This window comes from Somniosus microcephalus, chromosome 13 (genome assembly GCF_052327205.1).
Source record: "Somniosus microcephalus isolate GS21.2 chromosome 13, FLI_Smic_1.0, whole genome shotgun sequence".
In the NCBI taxonomy this organism is placed as follows: Eukaryota; Metazoa; Chordata; class Chondrichthyes; order Squaliformes; family Somniosidae; genus Somniosus; species Somniosus microcephalus.
Window position 1 is genome coordinate 38,204,760 of NC_140999.1, and position 27,332 is coordinate 38,232,091.

Here is a 27,332-nt window from a genome sequence, read left to right on the forward strand (position 1 = left end):
TGAAGCTATTTGCATAGGCAATTACTGTGTGCTCATATTACATTCCCCTCAACTATTTTAACAGAGCTGTTAATAAGTTTATTTTAAAATAGCAGAGAGAGGATTGAAGTACAGTACATTAAATTTTCACATGATCATACTGCTCATTATTTCTACACTGGAGCTGGATTCTACCGTGTTGCTGGTAGAGATTCACACAGCCTCAGCTTCACCTTCAGGCTGGTTCAAGGTGATGACCAGGTTAGGTCTGTGCTGCATTCAAACTTTTTCCTACTCACTTTGAACTTAAATTTAAGCCGTATAGTTCCAGGAGTATTCAGCAATCCATCAGCACCATCTCAGTGTAAAACCATGCCCAAAACTACTTCATTGAGCTGTGAAGCATTTTGAGATGTCCCGAAGATGTGAAAGGTGCAAGTTCTTTCCATCTTTCTTGCATTCAGATTAAACCCTGACCAGGTACAACCTCATTTTAAAAGTGTGCCCAGGTGCAGGTACTTATTGCAGAAGCCCCTTCAACTCAAATTCAAAAGATAATTCCCAATCTTCAGCCAATTCGATTCACTCCATAGGATAGCAAGAAACAGCCAAGCACACTGGATACAGCAAAGGCTGTGGGCCCCAACAACACCCTGGCTATCATGCTGAAGACTTGTGCTCCAGAACTAGCTATGTCTCTAGCCAAGCTGTTCCAGTACAGCCATAACACTGGCATCTATCTGACAAAGTGGAAAATTTCCCAGCTATGTCCTGTCCACAAAAAGGACAAATCCAATCCAGCTAATTAATACTTCATCAGCATACTCTCAATCATCAAAGTGATGGAAGGTGTCATCGACACTGCTATCAACCAGCACTTAACTCACTAATAAGCTGCTCACCAATGCTCAGTTTGGGTTCTGCTAGGACACTCCGCTCCAGACCTCACTACAGCCTTGGTCCAAACATTGACACAAGAGCTGAATTCCAAAGGTGAGGGGCGAGTAATTGCCCTTGACACCAAGGCTTAAGTGTGGCACTAAGGAGCCCTAGTAAAATTGAAGTCAATGGGAATCAGAGGGGGAAATTCTCCACTGGCTGGGGTCATACCTAGTACAAAGGAAGATGGTTGTGTGATTGTTGGAGGCCAATCATCTCAGTCCCCGGACAGCACTGCAGGAGCTCCTCAAGGCAGTGACCTAGGCGTAATTCCTCAGATAATGAAGCAGTTCATGCCTGCATGCAGCAAAACCTGGACAACATCCAGGCTTGGACTGATAAATGGCAAGTAACATTTGTGCCACACAAGTGCCAGGCAATGACGAACTCCAACAAGACAGAGTCTAACCACCGCTCCATGACATTCAATGGCATTACCATCGCCAAATCCCATACCATCAATATCCCAGGAGTTACCATTTACCAGAAACTTAACTGGAGCAGCCACAAATACTGTGGCTACAAGAGCAAGTCAAAGGCTGGGTATTCTGCAGCAGGTGAGTGATTCACCAAAGCCTTTCTACCGTCTACAAGGCATAAGTCAGGAGTGCAATTGAATATTCTCCACTTGCCTGAATGAGAGCAGCTCCAACAACACTCAAGAGGCTCAACACCATCCAGAACAAAGCAATCCGCTTTATTGGCATCCCATCCACCACTTTAAACATTCACTCCCTCCACAACCGGCGTACTGTAGCTGTAGTGTGTACCATCTACAAGATGCACTGCAGCAACTCACCAAGGCTTCTTCGATAGCACCTCCCAAACTCACAGCCTTCACTGCCTAGAAGGACAAAGGCAGCAGGCGCATAGGAACACCACTATGTCTAAGTTCGCCTCCAAGTCACACACCATCCTGACTTGGAAATGTATCGCCATTCCTTCATCGTCAGTGGGTCAAAATCCTGGAACTCCCTCCCTAACAGCACTGTGGGAGTACCTTCATAACACTGACTGCAGCAGTTCAAGGTGGAGGCTCACCACCTTCGAGGGCAATTAGGGATGGGCAATGAATGCTGGCCTTGCCAGTGACACCCACATCCCATGAATGAATAAATAAAAACATTTTTAAAATTAGTCGCAGCTCTCCCCCCTCCAACTGAATATTCAAACTGTATCTATCTGATACTCTTGGGTCCCATGTCCTTCTGTTCTTATTCATAAAAGTTTAATTTTCTCAATTAGTGAGATCTTTTAACCAAACAGGAACATTATCAGAGTTTTGCAAAGATTACAGACAGGACAATTACTGAGATCACTATATTTCTTAGTAGTTTTGCAGCTCACTGGGATCTTCCTGCTTGTGGGCAGTGACCACAACTGCATGCTGGAACGCCAAGGGTACACGAGCCTCAAACAGAATCCTATTCATCAGGCCAAGAATTCTTCCCTCCCCTCAAACAGACACCACTTGCCTTGGCGCAGCGGTAGCACTCTCTTGCCTCGGAATCAGAAGGTTGTGGGTTCAAGCCTCACTGCGGCACATATCTGGACTTACACTCCACTCTTGGTGGTGCTGTCTACTGGATCAGATGTTGCTGAAGCCCTGTCTGCTCTCTCAGGTGGATATAAAAGATTCCATATTATTATTCAAAGATGATCAGGGGAGTTCTCCCGGTACCCTGGCCAATATTTATCCCTCAACCATCACAAACAGATTATCTGGTCATCTAGGTCATTGTTGTTTGTGAGACGTTGTCCCTACATTTACAAGTGACTACACTTCAAAAAAGCACTTCATCGGCTGTAAAGCGCTTTGGGACGTCCTGATGTTGTTAAAATGCTATAGTGTGGCGTACCGATCACAGAAAGGGCACAATCCGCTTTTCGGTCCGTAGACTATAAATCAGGCGTCATGCCTTTAAGAACGATCACACCTTTAAGAAACTCGATCTGCAACATAGTTAAGCCCAGAGTGGGGGAGGGGCAGTCGAAGCTGTGGACTGATGAAAAGCAGTCAGACTTGGTGTAGTCTCTGACGCCATTTTGTGTTCAACATGTAGCCTCAACAATTAAACCTTTTCTGTTGAACCTCTCCGAGTTCAGTATTTTTTGCTAGGAGTACGTAGACTCCTACATTGGTGACCCCGACGCTCAGGATGACTCCTAAGCGTGACTATGGCTGACACAAACGCAGTTTCTGTGAAGCTGCTGGAGTTCTGAGAGAACCTAGCCACCGCCTGGTTCCTTCAAGCCGAATCGCAATTCCGACTCCGCGGCATCACCGCCGACGCAACGATGTACGGCTACCTCCTCGCCTCCCTGGGCAGCTCCACAATCACGAAAGTCTGGACAACACTACAAGACCCTCTGGAGGAAGGCAAGTACGCACATCTCAAGGCCGCGCTCCTTAAAAAATTCACAGCCTCCCAATTTTTGCGCAACTGCCACCTCCTCTACCTCCCGGGCCTCGGTGACTCCACGCCGTCAGACTTGCTCTCACATATGCTTGCTCTGACCGACGAGAAACCGCCCGGCTCCCTCTTCCGCACGCTCTTTATCCGCCAACTACCTCCCAGCATCCGCCCAGCGATCGTGGCGTCCAGCCTCACGGACTTCGAGGTCCTGGCCGACGAAGCCGATAAGCTCTTGTCTGCCGGCTCCAACCACGCCGTCACCCCCGACCTGGCCTCCGCAGCGTCAGCGTGCGCTCCACCCTCTATCGCACAGCCACACAGCTCAGCCACGAGGCCCCCCAGGCCCCCACAGCCCTCCGACCCAGGGCTACTGCTACTTCCATACCCGGTTCGGCGCACGGGCACGCCGCTGCAGCCATCCCTGCACGTTTCCAACTGCCCCCACACCGGCCTACACGATGGCCGTGTGGTAAGCAGGCGCGCTGCTGTACATTACGGACAGCGCCTCCGGACGCCGTTTCCTATGCGACACAGGCGCGCAGCATCATCCCCGCGTCCGCCCTAGAGATCCAACGAGGCGGCCGCGGCCCCGCACCGTCACCATCGACCTCGCAGGCCGCCGCTACCACTGGGAGTTTAATCACCGCCAAGGTGCTCTCCCCGCTCCTCGGTGCGGATTTCCTGTGCGCCCACGGCCTGTTGGTCGACATGCCTCGGCGCCGCCTCGTGGACATGAACACCATGTCACCTATCCCGGGTGCCATGGCCCCCCCCAACCCGCCGAAATGGCGTGGCAGTGCCGCGCCCGCTCAACGGACGACTACTCAACACTCCTGGCTGAGTTCCCAGCCCTCACCAACCTGACCTTCTCCGCGAAAGTTGCTAAGCACGGGGTAGAACACTTCATCCCCACCACAAGCCCACCGGTGTATGCCCACGCCCGCAGGCTGGACCCGGCCAAGCTGGAGGTCGCGTGGGCCGAGTTCGCCACAATGGAACAGCTCAGCATCATCCGCCGCTCCAACAGCCCCTGGGCCTCCCCACTCCACATCGTCACCAAACCCGACGGGGGATGGCGCCCCTGCGGGGACTACCGGCGCCACCACGCCGGATCGGTACCCCACACCGCACATTCAAGACTTCTCGGCTAGACTGGCCGGCCACTCAGTCTTCTTCAAAGTCGACCTGGTCCGCGGTTACCATCAGGTGCCAGTCCACCCCACGGACGTTCCCAAGACGGCCATAATCACCCCTTTTGGGCTATTTGAGTTCCTCCGAATGCCCTTCGGCTTCAAAAATGCAGCCCAGGCCTTCCAGCGGCTCATGGACTCGGTCCTCTGGGACCTGAAGTTCCTCTTTGTCTACCTGGGTGACATCCTGGTAGCTAATTCCTCCAAGCAGGAACACATCGAGCACCTCCGCACCCTGTTCCAGCAGCTCAGTGAGCACGGGCTCATCAGCCCAGCCAAGTGCCAATTCGGCCTCAGCAGGATCGAATTCCTCGGCCACCACATCACGCAGGACGGAGCCATTCCCCTGCCCGCCAAGGTGCAAGCCGTCCAGCAGTTCCCCTGGCCTACCACCATCAAAGGCCTCCAGGAGTTCTTGGGGATGATCAACTTTTACAACCGCTTCATTCCCGGAGCGGCCTCCCTCATGCGGCCCCCTATACGAAGCCCTCCGGGGTAAGAAAGACAGAATGGCGATCGAGTGGTCGGCGGACATGTTGACCGCTTTCGACTTGACCAAAAATGCGCTCGCCGACGCCACCATGCTCGCTCACCCACAGCCCAATGGCAGGGTGGCCCTCACCATGGACGCCTCCGACCACGCAGTCGGCGCCGTGTACGGACAGTGGGTCGACGGGGCCTGGCAACCGCTGGCCTTTTTCAGCCGCCAACTGTGCCGCCCGGAGGCCAAATACAGCGCCTTTGACCGCGAGCTCCTCGCACTGTACCTGGCAGTCCGCCATTTTAGATTCCTTCTGGAGGGCCGCCCCTTCACCGCGTTTGTCGACCACAAACCCGACATTCGCGATGGCGAAATGTGCAGACCCGTGGTCAGCCAGGCAACAACGCCAGCTCGCCGCGGCATCCGAATTCACCACGGACATCCGGCACGTCTCCGGTCGAGACAACGTGGTGGCCGACTGCCTATCCCGCCCCGCCGTCCACGGCGCCCACCTGGCAGTGGACTATGCTCAACTGGCAGCGGAGCAACGCACCGACCCCGATCTGCTCTCCGCGCCCACAACCCTCCCAGGACTGCGACTGACCGACGTCGCCTGCGGCCCGTCCGCCGTCACAGTCAAATGCGACACCTCCTTGGCGCAACCCCGCCCCGTAGTCTCGGCGTCCTGGCGAAAACGGGTGTTCGACATCGTCCACGGCTTCTCACACCCCGGCACCCGTGCGTCCATTAGACTGGTGGCCAACCGATTTGTCTGGCGCGGCCTGCGCAAAGATGTGCGCATCTGGTCCAGATCCTGCATAGCTTGCCAGCGTGCCAAAATCCACCAGCACGTCAAAGCCCCACTCGAGGAGTTCACCGTGCCAGAAAGAAGGTTTGACCACGTCCACATCGACCTCGTCGGCCCCCTGCCGCCATCACAAGGTCACACGCACCTGCTGACAATCATGGACCGTACCACCCGCTGGCCCGAGGCCATTCCACTGATGTCCACCACCACCGCCGACATCGCGAGGGCGTTCATCAGTACCTGGGTCGCTCGGTTCGGCGTCCCCTCCGACATGACGTCGGATAGAGGCCCGCAGTTCACCTCTGATCTGTGGGCTGCCATCGCCCGAAACCTCGGGGTGGCCGTTCACCGCACCACGGCTTACTACCCCCAAGCCAACGGACTGTGCGAGCGATTCCACAGGTCCATGAAGGCGTCCCTCCGCGCCAGCCTCGAGGACGAGGCTTGGATCGACCGCCTCCCATGGGTACTACTTGGCCTACGCTCCGCGGTCAAGGAAGACCTGCAAGCCTCGGCGGCGGAACTTGTGTACGGCCAGCCGCTGCGCGTACCCGGAGAGTTCCTGCCCACCGCCACGACCCCCTGGTCGGCTGACCAGCAACGCCGCGCTTTCGCGAACCGAGCACAACAGTTCGCTCCGGTACCCACCGGCCGGCACGGCGAACCAGCAACCCGCGTACCACCTAGCCTGCACATGGCCAAATTTGTTTTCGTGCACCATGACGCCCACCGAGGACATCTACGGCCCCCATACGACGGACCCTACAAGGTACTCCAGACGGGGAACAAGTTCTTCCTCCTCGAAGTGGGCGGCAGAACTGACAAGGTGTCAGTCGACCGGCTCAAGCTGGCGCACCTAGAGCCCAATGAACCCGTTCAAGTGGGCCAACCCCCACCGCGGGGCAGACCGCCTAAGAGCCCGACCGCCCCGCTCCCGACACCAACCGCCAAGAGCCGTTCCGGCCGTGTCATCAAGCCGCCATGCCGGTTCGTACACTCCCTACTAGCGGATTCTGGGGGGGGGGGGGGGGGGGGGGAAAGCTGTGTGGCGTACCGATCACGGAAAGGACACAATCCGCTTTTCGGTCCGTAGACTATAAATCAGGCGTCATGCCTTTAAGAACAATCACACCTTTAAGAAACTCGATCTGCAACATAGTTAAGCCCAGAGCGGGGGAGGGGCAGTCGAAGCTGTGGACTGATGAAAAGCAGTCAGACTTGGTGTAATCTCTGACGCCATTTTGTGTTCAACATGTAGCCTCAACAATTAAACCTTTTCTGTTGAACCTCTCCGAGTTCAGTATTTTTTGCTAGGAGTACGTAGACTCCTACAATATAAATACAAGTTCTTTCTTTCTGGGACAAGCCCAGTTTTACTGTCTCTTTCCAGCTGAAATGGGAAAGAGTTTCATGCTGATTTATTTTAGATCAAAGAGTGGCCAATAACATCGAAATAACCTTGCGAAAGACACAGAACAGGCCCTGAAATACAGTAAAAGAAACACTGATACTGCTGCATTGAGCACTGTCTCTGCCTCTACTATCCGAATCCCCCCAGGCTATGTGCTTCCTCCTGCCTGCATCCTCACTGTGTTGACACCAAGACACCTCGCAATGTCTTCTACACTTATCTCAAGACGTTCCCAGAACCTCGAGACTGGGAAACGTCTCGGCTCCATTAGTCTTGCCTTCCTACAATCTTCAGGTATTTAAAATCCAAGCTTGGCGTCACCCAATCATTGCTTCCTGATTTACTGCCTCCTCTCTCCAACCTTGTGGGACTTGGCTCTCGCCAAGGTTTCTTACAACACTAGCATCAGAAAGTGGTGACAGCAGGATCTGACTACAATGGGGTAAGAGGGGCTGTAGAGCAGCATATCTTATGAAACTCAATGCCTGTAACTATAGTGAAACCTAAACTATTTGAAAAGGTCTTGCATCTTAATGGTTGTTACTTTTCCACAACATGCATTGTCTATACTGTTTACTCAGTCGCGATGTTATCTCCTTTTCTCATTTGCTGAAGCATTTAATTCTTTTAGAAGTGTGTTGCATAAATCTCTCAAAGACTGCAATTCTCTTGCTAAAAATAAACCTGCAGACATTAATAATGATGGTTATTTATGCAAAGCCATTAACTAATCAGGAATGAAGTGCCGGAGGTACCTCTTTGCTGCTAACTTACTGGATCAGGCGTTTAGCAACCACTGGACACACCTAGTGATTATCTTAGAAAAGGTAGGCAACGAGTGGGAAACTGAGAACTAGTGGTTATAACCAATGTGGAAACAATGGAGTAACTGGAGAAAATGATAATTGGATACAATGCTTATCCACCAACTGCTGCTCTGTAATGTGACTTGCAGCTCGCACACCTCTTAACATGTGAAGCACTCATTCCCAAGAGCTGTAAACAATGGACAAATCCCCAGGGCAGAATCTTTAAACCACAATCCGGGAACATGAAGCAACGCTACCATTTTAAAATTCTCATCCTTGCATTCAAATCTCTCCATGACCTCGCCCCTCCCCATCTCTATAATCGCCTCCAGTCCTACCACCCTCGGAGATCTCTGCACTCCTCCAATTCTGGCCTCTTGCGTGTCCCCAATTTTCATCACTCCACCAATGGTGGCCGTACCTTCAACTGCCTTGGCCCCAAGCTCTGGAATTCCATCCCTAAGCACTTTCGTAGGAAAACTAGAAACCTCCTACACCTTAGAAAATAATAAAAACTGAATGGGGTAGAAGAGCAAAGGGGTCCAGGGATACAGGTGAACAAATCATTAAAAGCAGCATCGCAGGTCAGAAAAGCAACTAAAATGCTAACAAAGCACTGGGATTTATTTCTGGGGATATAGAATTCAAAAGTAGTGAAGCTATGTTAAACTTGTATAGTACCCTGGTCAGGCCGCACACGAGTACTGTACACAGCTCTGGTCTCCATACTATAAAAAAAAAAAGGACTTCGAAGCACTGGAGAAAGTGCAAAAAAGATTTACAAGGAACAGAAATTACAGCTATTGGGAAAGATTGAACAGGTTGGTTCTTTTTCCCTTCAGAAAAAAAAGACTTAGGGGTGACCTGATAGAGGTCTTTAAAATTTTGAATGGGTTGGACGGGGTAGATGTGGAGAGAATGTTTCCACTTGTGAAGAATCCAAAATTAAAAGGCCATAAATACATGATAGTTGCTAATAATCCAATAGGGAAATAATGAAAAATTGCTTTACTCAAGAGTGGTTAGAATGTGGAACTCGTTACTACAGGTAGTGGTTGAGGCAAATAGCTTCGATGCTTTCAAAAGGAAACTAGACAAGTAGATGAGAGAAAAGGGAATAGAAAGATAAGCTGAGATAAGGTAAATGGAATGGGAGGAGGCTTGTGTGGATTATAAACACCAGCACAGACTGGTTGGGCCAAATTGCCTGTTTCTGCGCTGTATATTCTATGTAATTCTATGTAAACCTCTCTGCCTCTCTCTCCTCCAAACTTACCTTTGACCAAGCTTTTGGTCACCTGTCCTACTATCTCCTTACGTGGCTTGGTGGTCAATTACTGTTTGATAATTGCTCCTGTGAAGCATCTTGGGACATTTCACTTTGTTAAAGACGCGATACAAGTTGTTGCTGCCGTTGAAGCGTCCACTCGCGCCGCAAGGGACGAGCTGCATCCGTCACATGGGCTGCCAGGAATGGTCAGTGGTATCAGTGTTCTCTTTTGTCCTCATCTCGAGCCATGGCAACAGGCTACCCAGAATTCATTGTAGGTGAGGGGGTCTTCATCCAAAGTTCTAACTTTTTTTGGTTTTCTCAGATACGGACCGAATTTAGTGTGCTTTTCCAGTATTTCCTGTTTTTATTCCTTGTACACAATTTTATTTTTTAATTACTGATGAGCAACTTGGGGTGGACATGGTTAGCAATATAGGGGGGGGGGGGGCGGCAGGAAGAAGACAGTGTCCTTACCTGTAGCCAACCCCGGGAAGCCACATCTCAGTTAAGAGCTCATGCTAATTGTAATGTATATACCTTTAAGGGGGGGGGGAACTACTTTTTACAGCTCATGTATACTGTAGTACCGGCAGTGACCACACCTGTATATAGCACTGAGTAGTAATCTGTACAGTTCAGTTCCAGAGTGAGCCACGTTGAGTAAACACCTGTTGTACCGTTCTCCTGCAGTCTGTGTCTTACAACTGACGGACACAACATTGGCAACGAGGCAAATTCGATCCTACCTGCAACTCTGCATCACCTCCCAGGGATTCGTTCCTGGAGACCAGTAGATTGGAGGTCAAGGCCAGAGACACGGGCGTCAACCACGGGCAACCGCCCAGTCATCCACAGAGACTCGAGAATTGCGGGGGAGGCTGTTGAGAGCCAGGCTTGGCTTTCCAGTCACGGTGGTCCAGCGAAACGGGCTGGCAACAGGTAGTGCGCAGACCCTTCCCGGACAGCGGCGGGCTAGAGCCCGACTGAGCGACACAGCAAAGGGCCGAGCAGCGTCGACGGGAGAGAGAGAGAGGGCAGAGCGCACAGGGCGCAGCCGGTGTTCAGGGGCCGAGCAGCATCGAGGAGAGAGAGAGAGACGCGCAGAAACCCGCGAGGCGCCGCCATTGCCACGAGGACCGCCGAGAGCGGCGTTGGCAGCAGTGCAGGAGAAGCGCGCGAAACCTACAGGGTGCCGCCATTGCCACAAGGACCGCCGAGAGCGGTGTTGGCAGCAGCGCAGGAGAAGCGCGCGAAACCTACAGGGTGCCGCCATTGCCACGAGGACCGCCGAGAGCGGCGCTGGCAGCAGCGGGGAAGGAAGGAAAGCGCGGGAGACGCCATTTTAAACCACACCCAAAATGCCGAAGAGTGGCAGTATCACCGCATTTGACAATGAAGTCGAAGATTGGACTACATATGTCGAACGAATAGAGGTATACTGCAAGGCAAATGAGGTGTCAGATGACAAGAAAGCACCGGTATTGTTAAATTTAATGGATGCAAAGATGTATGGCTTATTACGAAATCTAGTAACCCCAGCGAAGCCAGTGGAAGAGAGTTTTGGAGACATAGTGACGATACTACAGGAACATTTAAACACCACACCACTGCCGATAGCAGAAAGATTCAAGTTTCACAAACGGAACCAGCATAAGGATGAAAGCAATGCTGAATATTTAACAGAACTGCGCAAACTATCGAAACACTGCCAGTTTGGAACGGGACTGGCAGATACCTTAAGGGACAAGTTTGTGTGTGGGCTTCAAAGTGAAGGAACCCAGAAACGGCTTTTATCTGAAAAGGACCTTACGCTGGACAAGGCTTTCAGCATTGCAGTATCATATGAAGCAGCAGCACGGGGCGCTGCAGAGATACAACAGAGACCGCAAGAATATGGCACAAACGAAATGTCATACAGAACAGAGAAGTGCTATCGCTGCGGCAGAACAACACACGACCACAATAATTGCTGGTTCAAAGACAAAGTGTGCAGACAGTGTGGAAAAGTAGGACACATAGCACGAGTCTGCAGGTCGGGAAAGAAAACCAGCAATAAAAAATCTCCAAAAGAAAAGTACAAGAAGGTTGATGCGCTATTAATTACTCATAAAAGACTGAGAGTTAGAAGAGTAACTAAAGGCTTTTATTAACAACAGAATGGAGGTCTGCCTCGCGTGGTCGACCGGTCCATGATACTAAGGGCTGGGGAGCAGTCACCTTTATACTAGGACCTGTGGGAGGAATCAGCCGAGGCATGTCCAGGCACGTACAAAGTGGAATACAAACAGTGGTTTACCACATTCACCCCTTGTTTAAAATTGAGTCCGGCGGGGTGAAGTGTATTAAAAGTTAGTGTATTGGAGTCTCTCCGGAGGTCTTGTCTGCCGCTGTGATCTGCGTGGCGACGGCAGGGGTAGTGAAGTTTCCGGCGTCGAGTCCAGCGTAGGCTGTGGCACAGGCGTGTCGTCCTCGTAGATGTCGAGCGGGTCGCGGGGCCCAGGCCTGCCGTCTGCTGGGGCTGGATATCGGATCGTGGGGGGGGGGGGTGGTAGTGGGTAGTGGGTTACTGCGGCCCCCGAGGGTGCAAGGTCTCTTATGGAGACTGTGTCCTCCCGCCCGTCCGGGTATGCGATGTAAGCATACTGGGGGTTGGCGTGGAGGAAGTCGACCCTCTCGACCAGGGGGTCCGTTTTATGGGTCCTCACGTGTCTTCTCAGTAGGACCGGCCCTGGGGACGTCAGCCATGGCGGTAGCGATGTCCCCGATGTGGACATCCTTGGGAAGACAAACATTTTCTCATGAGGGGTGGCGTTAGTGGCAGTGCAGAGCAGTGACCGAATAGAGTGGAGCGCATCGGGGAGCACATCCTGCCAGCGGGAGGTTGGAAGGCCCCTAGACTTTAAGGCTAGCAGGACGGCCTTCCAAACTGTCGCATTTTCTCTTTCCACCTGTCCGTTCCCCCGGGGGTTGTAACTGGTGGTCCTGCTTGTGGCAATACCCCTAGTTAGCAGGTACTGACGGAGTTCGTCGCTCATAAACGATGAGCCCCGGTCGCTATGGATATAGCTGGGGAAGCCGAACAGGGTGAAGAGGTTGTTCAGACATTTAATGACCGTGGCACTGGTCATGTCCGGGCAGGGGAAGGCGAACGGGAAACGGGAGTACTCATCAATAATATTGAGGAAGTACACATTGCGGTCGGAGGAGGGGAGAGGCCCTTTAAAATCGACGCTCAGGCGCTCGAAGGGGCGAGTGGCCTTTATCAGGTGGGCACTGTCTGGTCTATAAAAGTGCGGTTTGCACTCAGCGCAGACTTGGCAGTTCCTGGTCATGGTCCTGACCTCCTCAATAGAGTAAGGCAGGTTGCGGGCCTTGATGAAGTGGAAGAACCTGGTGACCCCCGGGTGGCAGAGGTCATTGTGGAGGGCCCGCAGTCTATCGATCTGCGCGCTGGCGCAGGTGCCACGCGATAGCGCATCCGGGGGTTCATTTAGCTTCCCGGGCCGGTACAAGATCTCGTAGTTGTAGGTGGAAAGTTCGATTCTCCACCTCAAGATCTTGTCATTTTTGATTTTGCCCCTCTGCTTGTTGTTAAACATAAAAGCAACTGAACGCTGGTCAGTGAGCAGGGTAAATCGTTTTCCGGCCAGGTAGTGCCTCCAATGACACACAGCCTCCACAATCGCCTGGGCCTCCTTCTCAACAGCGGAGTGTCTGGTCTCCGGGCCTTGGAGGGTTCGTGAAAAGAAGGCCACGGGTCTCCCCGCCTGATTGAGGGTAGCGGCCAGGGCAAAGTCAGACGCGTCGCTTTCCACCTGGAAGGGGATGGATTCGTCCACTGCGTGCATGGTGGCTTTGGCAATGTCCTCCTTGATACGGTGGAAGGCTAAGCGGGCCTCTGCCGTCAAGGGAAAAGAGGTGGACTTGATCAGCGGACGGGCCTTGTCCGCATAGTAGGGGACCCACTGGGCGTAATAGGAGAAAAACCCTAGGCACCTCTTCAGGGCCTTGAGGCAGTGGGGCAGTGGAAGTTCCATAAGGGGACGCATCCGGTCGGGGTCGGGGCCGATGACTCCGTGTTCCACAACACAGCCAAGGATGGTGAGGCGGTTTGTGCGGAATATGCACTTCTCCTTGTTATATGTCAGGTTTAGGAGTTGGGCGGTGCGGAGGAATTTTTCGAGGTTTGCGTCATGGTCCTGCAAGTCACGGCCGCAGATGGTCACATTGTCCAGATATGGGAAAGTGGCCTGCAACGCATTTTGATCTACCATCCGGTCCATCTCCCTTTGGAAGACGGAGACCCCGTTGGTGACGCCAAAGGGAACCCTAAGGAAGTGATAGAGGCAGCCGTTTGCCTCAAAGGCAGTGTACTGGCGGTCCTCAGGGCGGATGGGGAGCTGGTGGTACGCTGATTTCAGGTCAATGGTCGAGAAGACGCGGTACTGCGCGATCTGGTTGACCATATCAGCTATACGGGGGAGTGGGTAGGCGTCCAGCAGGGTGTAGCGATTTATTGTCTGGCTGTAGTCGATGACCAGGCGCTGCTTCTCGCCGGTCTTAACGACCACAACCTGGGCTCGCCAGGGGCTGGTGCTGCCCTCAATAATCCCTTCTTTCAGGAGCCGCTCCACTTCGGTTTTAATGAAAACCCTGTCCCCGGCACTGTATCGCCTGCTCTTTGTGGCGATGGGCTTACAGTCGGGGGTGAGGTTAGCAAACAGTTGGGGGGGGGGGGGTGACTCTGAGTGTGGAGAGGTTGCACCTGGTGCGCGGCGGGCAGTTTGGAAGCTGCTGGCTGCGGACTGTGAGTGGGGGTAGGGGTCCACCGTACGCCATCGTAACACTTTTAAGGTGGCACTGAAAATCTAACCCCAGCAGGACGGCAGCGCAGAGGTCAGGCAGGACCAGAAGTTTAAAATGATCGTACACGGTCCCGTCTACTACGAGTGTCACCACGCAGTAGCCGCCGATGTCCGCCGACTGGGACTCGGAGGCCATAGAAATCCGCTGTTGCGCAGGCAGGACTGGGAGAGAGCAACGCCGCACCGTGTCGGGGTGGATGAAGCTCTCCGTGCTCCCAGAGTCAAAAAGGCAGATTGTATCGTGACCATTTACCTTAATGTCCATTGTGGAACTGACCAGTTGGTGTGGTCTCGCTTGGTCCAGTGTAACGGATGCCAGCGTAGGGGTCGGTGTGTCGCTGCGGGTATCAGATGAGGCGGTGTCGGGGGCCTGCTGCGTCCCGGCTGTCGTCCAAGATGGCGGCGTCCATGATCCCCATGTGGCTGGAGGCGTCCAAAATGGCTGCTGTACCGGTGATTCGCACATGGCCGGGGAGGTCCAAGATGGCGGCCCGCATGGCCCACACGCGGCGCTGCTGGGGTTCGGGGTGGCTTTGGCCCTGCAGACGCTAGCGTAGTGTCCCTTCTTCCCGCAGCCCGAGCAGATCGCGTTTTTCGCCGGGCAGCGCGCTCTGGGGTGTTTTGCCTGGCCACAGAAGTAGCATTTCTGGCCTTGGGGCACTGCCGTCTGGCCTTGGGACACTGCTGCGGTAGTTGGGCCGTTGCTGGGGTGGCACGGCGCTATGAGGCGGTCCTACCGTGTCCCAGGCTGTCATTCCCCGTGGCGTCCACGGTGCAGAGGAGTAGGCATCCATGCCCTGGTAGGCTGCATCCAACGATAGTGCGAGTTCAGAGGCCTTGTTGAGGTCGAGGTTACTCTGCTCCAACAGTCGCTGTCGGGTGTAATTGGATCTGTGGCCCGCTACAAAAGCGTCCCGGATAAGTTCCTCTGTGTACACGGCGGCCTTTACATCCTTACAACCACAGGCCCGGCCAAGCACAGACAGTGCCTGAAGGTATTCCACGGTCGATTCCCCAGGTTGTTGTTTACGACTCCCCAGGAGGTGCCTGGCGTACACTTCGTTCACTGGGCGCGTGTACTGGTCCTTGAGGAGCTTGATAGCGTCCGCGTACGAGGTCGCGTCTTGGATGACCGAGTACACTCGGTGGTTCACTTTTGGAGGTCAGGACATCCAGTTTGTCCTCGTCCGATTTGATTGCTTCGGAGGCGGTCAGGAATTTTTCGAAACACTTAAGCCAGTGAGTAAACTTGGTGGATGAGTCCGCCTCCCGATGATCTAAGTCCAGGCATGCTGGTGTGAGGATCTTCTCCATTATAAAAATGTTGTTAATAAAATTGATGCGCTATTAATTACTCATAAAAGACTGAGAGTTAGAAGAGTAACTAAAGGCTTTTATTAACAACAGAATGGAGGTCTGCCTCGCGTGGTCGACCGGTCCATGATACTAAGGGCTGGGGAGCAGTCACCTTTATACTAGGACCTGTGGGAGGAGTCAGCCGAGGCATGTCCAGGCACGTACACAGTGGAATACAAACAGGACAAACAGGAATACAAACAGTGGTTTACCACATTCACCCCTTGTTTAAAATTGAGTCCGGCGGGGTGAAGTGTATTAAAAGTTAGTGTATTGGAGTCTCTCCGGAGGTCTTGTCTGCCGCTGTGATCTGCGTGGCGACGGCAGGGGTAGTGAAGTTTCCGGCGTCGAGTCCAGCGTAGGCTGTGGCACAGGCGTGTCGTCCTCGTAGATGTCGAGCGGGTCGCGGGGCCCAGGCCTGCCGTCTGCTGGGGCTGGATATCGGATCGTGGGGGGGGGGGGTGGTAGTGGGTAGTGGGTTACTGCGGCCCCCGAGGGTGCAAGGTCTCTTATGGAGACTGTGTCCTCCCGCCCGTCCGGGTATGCGATGTAAGCATACTGGGGGTTGGCGTGGAGGAGGTCGACCCTCTCGACCAGGGGGTCCGTTTTATGGGTCCTCACGTGTCTTCTCAGTAGGACCGGCCCTGGGGACGTCAGCCATGGCGGTAGCGATGTCCCCGATGTGGACATCCTTGGGAAGACAAACATTTTCTCATGAGGGGTGGCGTTAGTGGCAGTGCAGAGCAGTGACCGAATAGAGTGGAGCGCATCGGGGAGCACATCCTGCCAGCGGGAGGTTGGAAGGCCCCTAGACTTTAAGGCTAGCAGGACGGCCTTCCAAACTGTCGCATTTTCTCTTTCCACCTGTCCGTTCCCCCGGGGGTTGTAACTGGTGGTCCTGCTTGTGGCAATACCCCTAGTTAGCAGGTACTGACGGAGTTCGTCGCTCATAAACGATGAGCCCCGGTCGCTATGGATATAGCTGGGGAAGCCGAACAGGGTGAAGAGGTTGTTCAGACATTTAATGACCGTGGCACTGGTCATGTCCGGGCAGGGGAAGGCGAACGGGAAACGGGAGTACTCATCAATAATATTGAGGAAGTACACATTGCGGTCGGAGGAGGGGAGAGGCCCTTTAAAATCGACGCTCAGGCGCTCGAAGGGGCGAGTGGCCTTTATCAGGTGGGCACTGTCTGGTCTATAAAAGTGCGGTTTGCACTCAGCGCAGACTTGGCAGTTCCTGGTCATGGTCCTGACCTCCTCAATAGAGTAAGGCAGGTTGCGGGCCTTGATGAAGTGGAAGAACCTGGTGACCCCCGGGTGGCAGAGGTCATTGTGGAGGGCCCGCAGTCTATCGATCTGCGCGCTGGCGCAGGTGCCACGCGATAGCGCATCCGGGGGTTCATTTAGCTTCCCGGGCCGGTACAAGATCTCGTAGTTGTAGGTGGAAAGTTCGATTCTCCACCTCAAGATCTTGTCATTTTTGATTTTGCCCCTCTGCTTGTTGTTAAACATAAAAGCAACTGAACGCTGGTCAGTGAGCAGGGTAAATCGTTTTCCGGCCAGGTAGTGCCTCCAATGACACACAGCCTCCACAATCGCCTGGGCCTCCTTCTCAACAGCGGAGTGTCTGGTCTCCGGGCCTTGGAGGGTTCGTGAAAAGAAGGCCACGGGTCTCCCCGCCTGATTGAGGGTAGCGGCCAGGGCAAAGTCAGACGCGTCGCTTTCCACCTGGAAGGGGATGGATTCGTCCACTGCGTGCATGGTGGCTTTGGCAATGTCCTCCTTGATACGGTGGAAGGCTAAGCGGGCCTCTGCCGTCAAGGGAAAAGAGGTGGACTTGATCAGCGGACGGGCCTTGTCCGCATAGTAGGGGACCCACTGGGCGTAATAGGAGAAAAACCCTAGGCACCTCTTCAGGGCCTTGAGGCAGTGGGGCAGTGGAAGTTCCATAAGGGGACGCATCCGGTCGGGGTCGGGGCCGATGACTCCGTGTTCCACAACACAGCCAAGGATGGTGAGGTGGTTTGTGCGGAATATGCACTTCTCCTTGTTATATGTCAGGTTTAGGAGTTGGGCGGTGCGGAGGAATTTTTCGAGGTTTGCGTCATGGTCCTGCAAGTCACGGCCGCAGATGGTCACATTGTCCAGATATGGGAAAGTGGCCTGCAACGCATTTTGATCTACCATCCGGTCCATCTCCCTTTGGAAGACGGAGACCCCGTTGGTGACGCCAAAGGGAACCCTAAGGAAGTGATAGAGGCAGCCGTTTGCCTCAAAGGCAGTGTACTGGCGGTCCTCAGGGCGGATGGGGAGCTGGTGGTACGCTGATTTCAGGTCAATGGTCGAGAAGACGCGGTACTGCGCGATCTGGTTGACCATATCAGCTATACGGGGGAGTGGGTAGGCGTCCAGCAGGGTGTAGCGATTTATTGTCTGGCTGTAGTCGATGACCAGGCGCTGCTTCTCGCCGGTCTTAACGACCACAACCTGGGCTCGCCAGGGGCTGGTGCTGCCCTCAATAATCCCTTCTTTCAGGAGCCGCTCCACTTCGGTTTTAATGAAAACCCTGTCCCCGGCACTGTATCGCCTGCTCTTTGTGGCGATGGGCTTACAGTCGGGGGTGAGGTTAGCAAACAGTTGGGGGGGGGGGGGTGACTCTGAGTGTGGAGAGGTTGCACCTGGTGCGCGGCGGGCAGTTTGGAAGCTGCTGGCTGCGGACTGTGAGTGGGGGTAGGGGTCCACCGTACGCCATCGTAACACTTTTAAGGTGGCACTGAAAATCTAACCCCAGCAGGACGGCAGCGCAGAGGTCAGGCAGGACCAGAAGTTTAAAATGATCGTACACGGTCCCGTCTACTACGAGTGTCACCACGCAGTAGCCGCCGATGTCCGCCGACTGGGACTCGGAGGCCATAGAAATCCGCTGTTGCGCAGGCAGGACTGGGAGAGAGCAACGCCGCACCGTGTCGGGGTGGATGAAGCTCTCCGTGCTCCCAGAGTCAAAAAGGCAGATTGTATCGTGACCATTTACCTTAATGTCCATTGTGGAACTGGCCAGTTGGTGCGGTCTCGCTTGGTCCAGTGTAACGGATGCCAGCATAGGGGTCGGTGTGTCGCTGCGGGTATCAGATGAGGCGGTGTCGGGGGCCTGCTGCGTCCCGGCTGTCGTCCAAGATGGCGGCGTCCATGATCCCCATGTGGCTGGAGGCGTCCAAAATGGCTGCTGTACCGGTGATTCGCACATGGCCGGGGAGGTCCAAGATGGCGGCCCGCATGGCCCACACGCGGCGCTGCTGGGGTTCGGGGTGGCTTTGGCCCTGCAGACGCTAGCGTAGTGTCCCTTCTTCCCGCAGCCCGAGCAGATCGCGTTTTTCGCCGGGCAGCGCGCTCTGGGGTGTTTTGCCTGGCCACAGAAGTAGCATTTCTGGCCTTGGGGCACTGCCGTCTGGCCTTGGGACACTGCTGCGGTAGTTGGGCCGTTGCTGGGGTGGCACGGCGCTATGAGGCGGTCCTACCGTGTCCCAGGCTGTCATTCCCCGTGGCGTCCACGGTGCAGAGGAGTAGGCATCCATGCCCTGGTAGGCTGCATCCAACGATAGTGCGAGTTCAGAGGCCTTGTTGAGGTCGAGGTTACTCTGCTCCAACAGTCGCTGTCGGGTGTAATTGGATCTGTGGCCCGCTACAAAAGCGTCCCGGATAAGTTCCTCTGTGTACACGGCGGCCTTTACATCCTTACAACCACAGGCCCAGCCAAGCACAGACAGTGCCTGAAGGTATTCCACGGTCGATTCCCCAGGTTGTTGTTTACGACTCCCCAGGAGGTGCCTGGCGTACACTTCGTTCACTGGGCGCGTGTACTGGTCCTTGAGGAGCTTGATAGCGTCCGCGTACGAGGTCGCGTCTTGGATGACCGAGTACACTCGGTGGTTCACTTTTGGAGGTCAGGACATCCAGTTTGTCCTCGTCCGATTTGATTGCTTCGGAGGCGGTCAGGAATTTTTCGAAACACTTAAGCCAGTGAGTAAACTTGGTGGATGAGTCCGCCTCCCGATGATCTAAGTCCAGGCATGCTGGTGTGAGGATCTTCTCCATTATAAAAATGTTGTTAATAAAATTGATGCGCTATTAATTACTCATAAAAGACTGAGAGTTAGAAGAGTAACTAAAGGCTTTTATTAACAACAGAATGGAGGTCTGCCTCGCGTGGTCGACCGGTCCATGATACTAAGGGCTGGGGAGCAGTCACCTTTATACTAGGACCTGTGGGAGGAGTCAGCCGAGGCATGTCCAGGCACGTACACAGTGGAATACAAACAGGACAAACAGGAATACAAACAGTGGTTTACCACAAAGGTACATAAGGTGACGGAGAATAGTTCAGATGAACAAAAGTGTGATACCAACTCCGAAAGCAGGGAGCGGAGTTGTCTGAAACTACATAATGTGATCAAAACGGAGGATCACCGAACCATTTGGGTCACTCTCAAGATAGCAGGAGTCCAGGTAAAAATGGAATTGGACACAGGATCAGCCCTAACAGTCATAAACCGACGGGACTACGAGCGGCTATTCTCACACATACCCTTGAGAGACACACAAATTATTTTGAAGACGTACACGGGGCAAAAAGTCTACCCCAAAGGAAAAAAGGGTGACCGTTATATATAACGGTAAGGAAACGCCAAAAACTAGACCTGTATGTATTGCAAGATGGAGGACCACCATTACTGGGACGTGAATGGATCCGGAAAATACAGCTGGATTGGCATTCCATACAAGCACTGACTGTGGCTGCCAAAAAGGATGACGACGTCACACCTGGGCGACTGTCAAAGATCCTCACCGACACGCAAGAAGTGTTCCAGCAAGGACTCGGAACACTAAAAGGCATGACAGCAACAATTAAAATTGAAGAAAACGCAAGCCCAAAATTTTTTAAGGCCAGACCGGTACCTTATGCGATCCGCCCAGCCGGCGAAGCAGAGCTGGAGAGTTTGGAACGTTCAGGAGTACTGTCCAAGGTAGACTGGAGCGAGTGGGCTATACCCATTGTCCCGGTGATGAAAAAGTCATTGAGCAGCACGCCTGGGGAACCAAGGAAGGTTCGCACCTGTGGGGGCTTTAAGCTAACAGTGAACCCAGTCCTTCACACCGTGCAATATCCACTTCCGCGGATTGAAGATATTGTCGCCTCGCTATCTGGAGGGAAACGCTTCACTAAGATTGATCTGGCCCAGGCGTATCTGCAAATGGATGTAGAAGCAGCATCAAAAAAATACCTCACAATCAACACCCATAAAGGTCTCTACCAATACAACCGGCTGGTATTCAGGGTAGCATCAGCTCCGGCTATTTGGCAAAGTGAAATGGAACAAGTCCTGCAAGGGATCCCAGGGACCCAGTGTTATTTGGACGACATCCTGGTCACGGGCAAAAATGACAGTGATCACCTCGCCAACCTGGAGCAGGTGCTCACTAGATTGAAGGAATACGGGCTCCGAGCTAACCGCCCCAAATGCGAGTTTTAAAAAAAACAGATCTCGTATTGTGGCCACGTTATCGATAAAGAGGGGTTACATAAGTCCCCAGAAAAGATTGAGGCAGTAGTCAAGGCTCCAGCACCGGAAAACGTGTCACAACTGAGGTCGTTCCTCGGGCTGGTAAACTACTACCATAAGTTCTTGCCAAATTTGTCTACAATACTACACCCACTGAACACCCTACTGCAAACTGGAGTGCCATGGAAGTGGAGTGATGAAAGTAAACGAGCTTTCCAGAAGAGCAAAACACTAATCACATCGAAAGAGGTATTGGCCCATTTCAACCTAGCACTACCAATTTGGTTGGCATGTGATGCGTCACCCTACGGCATTGGAGCGGTGCTGTCGCACAAATTCTCGGACGGCTCAGAGAGGCCAATAGCCTTTGCGTCACGATCACTAACCTCAGCCGAGCGTAACTACGCCCAGATTGACAGGGAGGCCCTCAGCCTTGTGTGGGGAGTGAAAAAGTTCAATCACTATCTGCACAGGCAGAAATTCACCTTGCTGACTGACCAATAGCCTCTTGTCTCCATTTTTAATCCGAAGAAGGGCGTTCCGGTGATGACTGCGCAACGACTACAAAGATGGTCACTCTTTCTAGGGGCGCACCACTATGAGATTGAATATAAGGGCATGAAACAGCATGGAAATGCTGATGGGCTATCACGCCTGCCACTGCCTACTGCGGAGGAAGCACCAGCAGTGGATCCTGTTGAAATATTTCATTCGACTATAGTTGAATACCTACCGGTAACTAACGCTCGTATAGAAAAGGAGACCCGAAATGACCCGACACTGTCTCGGGTATGTGATTTGACGGTGAAGGGATGGCCAGCACATGGTGACTCACTGTTGCCAGCATTCTCGACAAGAAGAGAACAGCTGTCAGTGTGCCGGGGGACCTTGATGTGTGGATCCCGAGTGGTAATTCCACCCAAGTTAAGGGAGAGAGTGCTCAATGAGCTTCATGAGGGTCATCTGGGAGGGGTAAAAATGAAAAGCCTTGCCAGGGCTTGTGTGGTGGCTGGGAATCGATAAACAAATCGAGGACCTGACCAAGAGCTGCTCAGGATGCCAGAAAGTCCAAAATGCACCACCACATGCCCCTCTACACCCATGGGAGTGGCCCTCATCTCCATGGCAACGGGTGCATATTGATTTTGCTGGTCCATTCATGGAGTCAATGTTTCTAATAGCCGTGGATGCGCACTCGAAATGGCCTGAGGTGATCAAAATGTCCTCCACCACCACGGAGAAAACTATTGCAGTCCTACGGACCATTTTTGCCAGGAACGGCTTGCCAGAACAGATTTGCTCCGATAACGGACCACAGTTTGTGTCCGAAGAGTTCCGGAGGTTTATGAAGAAGAATGGGGTAAGGCATTACACATCCGCCCCGTATCATCCAGCCACAAATGGATTGGCTGAGAGGTTCGTACAAACCTTTAAGAAGACAATAAAGGCTATGTAGAATGACAACATTCCGCTGCAGCATAAGGTGGACAATTTCCTGTTTGCCTACCGGAATGCGACACATGCAGTCACCAACCAGGCTCCGGCCATGATGTTCTTTAACCGAAGGTTAAGATGTCGCCTGGATTTGCTCAGACCAAACGTACGAAGAGATGTTGAGAGTAAGCAATTCCAGCACATCCATGAGAAGCCAACAAGGGGCTTCAATGTAGGGTAACCAGTCTTGGCCCGCGACTACCGAACAGAAAAATGGCAGCCAGTGACGATATGCACATGGCAGGGCCCACTAATGTACACAGTGGACGTTGGGGAGAACATCGTGAGACGCCATGCTGACCAGATCCTAGAGTCACAGGAAGAAGTCAACCCCATGCCTCGCCCATACGTACCTGGTGATGAACCCAACGTACAGGTCGCATCTACCCCAGAAACAGTAGCATCGGAAGCTGATGAACCAACCGACGACAGGGTGCCAGAATCGCCTCCGCACCAAGAGCAAGACACTCGGGAGAGGCGCTATCCAGAAAGGATCAGAAAGCCTCCCCAAAGACTGAATATATAAATGGACTATTTTCAGCTAACGTTGTATGTTAAAGTGTTAATCGTAATTAGTTTGATATTTAATTGTTGAATGAGTGTTATGGTACTGTTAATCTAAAAGGGGAGGAATTGTAATGTATATACCTTTAAGGGGGGGGGAACTACTTTTTACAGCTCATGTATACTGTAGTACCGGCAGTGACCACACCTGTATATAGCACTGAGTAGTAATCTGTACAGTTCAGTTCCAGAGTGAGCCACGTTGCGTAAACACCTGTTGTACCGTTCTCCTGCAGTCGGTGTCTTACTACTGACGGACACAACACTAATGACCACAGGCTGCATTTTAGTCGCAGTGCTCTTGACTGCCAGCAGGGGTTATGTATAATGGAATCAGATGCAATCATTCTCTCTCCCTGGTTTGTCCAATTCCAAGGAATCCAGGGAAAAGGAGATAACGTTGGGAATGAGTGCACTGCATAGGACTAGGCTGCTAAAACATTTAATGCCAACTTAAGAGCCGAGGCAGGTGGCCTCTTGAGAAACTCAGCTGATGGAATGTTGCGGGATTTATTAGGTTAGTGACAGACAGGAAACCGAACTGGACTGCCATGCGTCCTGTGCCAGGCTCTCCACGCACCATTTACATCATCTGCTGTGATTCTTAATGATCCTTTGCACAGTCACACGGGCTTGAAACTAATGACACCAAAAATCTGTTTCCATCTTAAATCATGGAGTTAGATTTTAAACTTTCAATGTTGGGTGGAAAATTAGCAATAGTGCATCAGGTGCCCATTGCACATCCTGCCTAATTGTCGTATCCAGTGAAGTGAATGGAAAGGAAAATCAGGCGGGCGTATAACGGGTGGCCGATCCCACTAGCCCCAGTTTTATGCCCATTGGTGAAAGTTAAAATTCACCATATTGGCACTATTTCAGTCACACAAAGCTTTGACTAGGAGACAAAGAGTGAATCCACTCAAGTGGCATGTGCTTAGTGCTGCAGTCCGCGATGAAAGAAAGAAAAGGCTTGCATTTGTATAGCGCCTTTCACGATCACCAAAGCGCTTTACAGCCAATGAAGTACTTTTTGAAGTGTAGTCACTGTTGTAATGTGGGAAACGCAGCAGCTAATTTGCACACAGCAAGCTCCCACAAACATCAATGTGATAATGACCAGATCATCTGTTTTAGTGATGTTGATTGAGGGATAAATATCAGCCAGGGCACCAGGGATAACTCCCCTGGCTCTTCTTCAAAATAGTGCCATGGGATCTTTTGCGTCCACTGGAGAGGGGAGATGGGGCCTCACTTTAGTGTCTCATCCAAAAGATGGCACCTCAGACAGTGCAGCACTCCCTCAGCACTGCACTGGAGTATCAGCCTAGATTTTTGTGACCAAGTATCTGGAGTGGGACTTAAACCCACAACCTTCTGACTCAGAGGCAAGTGTGCTGCCAACTGAGCCACAGCTGAGTGCTGCGATTTAGTTTCCCCCCTCAATGTCATTACAGCCCAGTTAAAATAACGGCATTGCAGGCAACTGAGCCATCAGCCAACATGGCGACAGCAACAAAACCAGCACGGGCTCCGCACGGGGCCCACGCTCAAGGTTACTTCCGATGAAGGCAGCCCTTCAGCCCATTTGATCCCATTCCTCCAGAACCACCAAGCCTACCATCAGCCCATTACAGCTTTGACATCCATCTGAAACTAGGCCAACGCAGTATGTTTCACCTCCAACAGCATAGCCATCCTTAGAACTGCACTGAAGTGTCAGCCTAGCTTATGTGCTCGTCCTGAAGTTTAAAAAAAAAGAATTGGGATGTGGACGATCCTGCAACAGCAGCATTCATTGTCCATCCCAAGTTGACCTGAGAAGATGGTGGTGGGCCTTCTCTATGAATCACTGCAGGTTAGGGAGAAGGCGATTGGGCTTTTTCTTGTTCAAGGTGGTCATTATCTACTATTTATATTGCCTGAATGTTACCGGTTATTATTTTGTCAACCCAAGCCTGGATGTTGTCCAGGTCCTACTGTAGGCCGGCATGGGCTGCTTCATTATAGGAGGAGTTACAGGTGGAGCTGAACACTGTGGATCGAACAGCCTCACTGTTGACCTTATGAATTTGGGACGATCACTGATGAAGCAGCTGAAACTGGTTAGGCCAAGACCATGGGACTTGAACCGATAACCTCCTGACTGAAGAGGCAAGGGCACACCCAACTCAGACAAGTTGACAGTTGCACTGTGTACAGCCATGTACTTGTATCATGTACAGCCTGCACTGTGTACCGAGGTCTCAGTCAGTCTGTTTTAACTTGGACTCGCAATACAGAGAAAGCAGGTTTAAATCCCACCAGGGCAGGTTGAAAATTTGAATTCAGTTTTGAAAATTCTGGAAATAAAAGGTCGGGTTGCAGTCCCCTTTTCCACATTTGATAGTCTGACGCCAAACTGCTAACCAATAAACAAACAAGCTGTTCAGACTGGGGAATTTGCATGCGGCATTTGCTGAAGGTTAAAAACAGCACATGCTGCAGACAGTAGGGTCAGGTGTGAATGTGTTGGATGCACTGAAGACCGGGGAGAGGGAACCTCCTGGGGCTGAGGTTGAGCTATCTCTACAGTTACCATCTTTTTCCCAAATCCAAAACTGGGAAAGGGCTTGTTGCTGCCGAACCACTCGTCTCCACAACACGACACACAGAAGCGAGTGGAAAAAAAAGTTGTTCTCCAATTTACATATTTACAAATTTCCAGACAGCTAAACAAAGAATAAACTTTCTGGTCAACACAGCACCTCAGTTGCTTCCTGTATGAGGGACATTTTAAGGGTTAGGAGTCCGACAGGTTACAGGCGTCGGTCTATTATTTATTAATGTGTCATTGAAGTGATGTTTGTCACCGGCAGTGATTCCTCAAACAACATACTAGAATTACACAGAAATGACAACACAGAAACAGGCCATTCGGCCCAACCAGTCTGTGTTGGGAGTTTATCCTCCACTCGAGCACGACTCCTAATCCCATGTGACCGCCCTGCGCCCATAATCCCTTTATTCCCCTTGCCTTCCACCACCTTTTTAACCTATTCTTAAATGTTGACATGGTCTCCACTTCCATTCCACAGCCTCACAACCCTCTGTGTAAAAAAAAGCTTTCTTCTGCTCTCTGTCCTAGATCGCTTACATTTAATCTTATATCGGTCTCCTCATTCTAGACCCTTCAGCCACTGGAAACAGTCCGATTCCATGTACTCTGTCCCATCCCTTCATAATTTTAAATACCTTCTTCAAATGACACTCTAATCCTCAGTTCCCAACTTTTCCAAGTCTGTCTTCATGCTCAGCAGCATTCTAATGAATCTGCACTGTTCCCTCCCTATTGCCTTATTCCTTTCAGAACCTCTGTTTATTCAGTGCTTTCAGACTTGAAGTAGTCGCCTTTATTAATGATATATATTCATTCTACAACTTTGCATGCTCCTTTTTCATAAGATCCCATCGTCAATCTGCAGTCCTGTGGGCCCCAATTTCTCTTTCCACCTCCGGTAGTTCATTCACCTTTCCAAAATCTGTCCTATTCCAATCTGGTGTCCTTGTTTTTTGTGCTAACTTTTCCCCTTTGCTATTTGGAGCTTAAACCTCATCATATTATCGCCACTACTGCCAAGGTGCTCACCCACATTTAACCTGATCTTTCTCATTCATCATAACTAGATCTAGCAACGCCTCTCCCCTTGTTGGCACATGAACATTCTGCTCAAGGAAGGAGTCCTGCACACATTTTAGGCATTCCATTCCCTTTTCTCCGTTGACTCCCTCTCTGCTGAAAACAAATAGGTTATCACTGCTCCCAGTGGGATTTAAATGGAGCGGCTCAGAGGACAGTGGCTCCTGGGTGATTACACATAGGTATTACCTGGGGCCCACCGGGTTTTGGGGGGGGGGGGGGGGGGGGGTGGGAAGAGACACTTTAAGAGAAAAAAAAACGCTGCACAAACAGAGGGAGCATTGTCTGTCTGCGATAACTGGAGGCAGACATGGGTCTGCAGGGGGAACACCGAGTGAGTGCTCTATGGGCCTTCAAACTGTACCCACTGCAAAAGAACAAACAAAATTAGTGTATTCCATCCCATCCAAGGCATTAAACACAAGGGGGTTAATTTTGACTTTGGGCACTAGTGTAAAACAGGATTCAGCCACTCGTTATGCATCTCTCCAGATTCAATTCCGTTG

At 52.0% G+C, this 27,332-nt stretch overlaps 1 protein-coding gene across 5 annotated transcripts in view; it reads right to left on the reverse strand.

Annotated features, from left to right (window-relative positions):
- The window catches only part of cers4a (ceramide synthase 4a), a 136,220-nt gene that overhangs the window by 103,207 nt on the left and 5,681 nt on the right, over positions 1-27,332 (reverse strand). The window contains exon 1 of one of the 5 annotated variants that reach the window (XM_086004780.1): positions 279-446. The exons of the other annotated variants lie outside the window; for them this stretch is intronic. The gene's annotated coding sequence lies outside the window, so the exon portion shown is untranslated. Of the gene's footprint in view, positions 1-278; positions 447-27,332 lie in introns of those variants that run through there. 5 annotated transcript variants of the gene reach the window in all.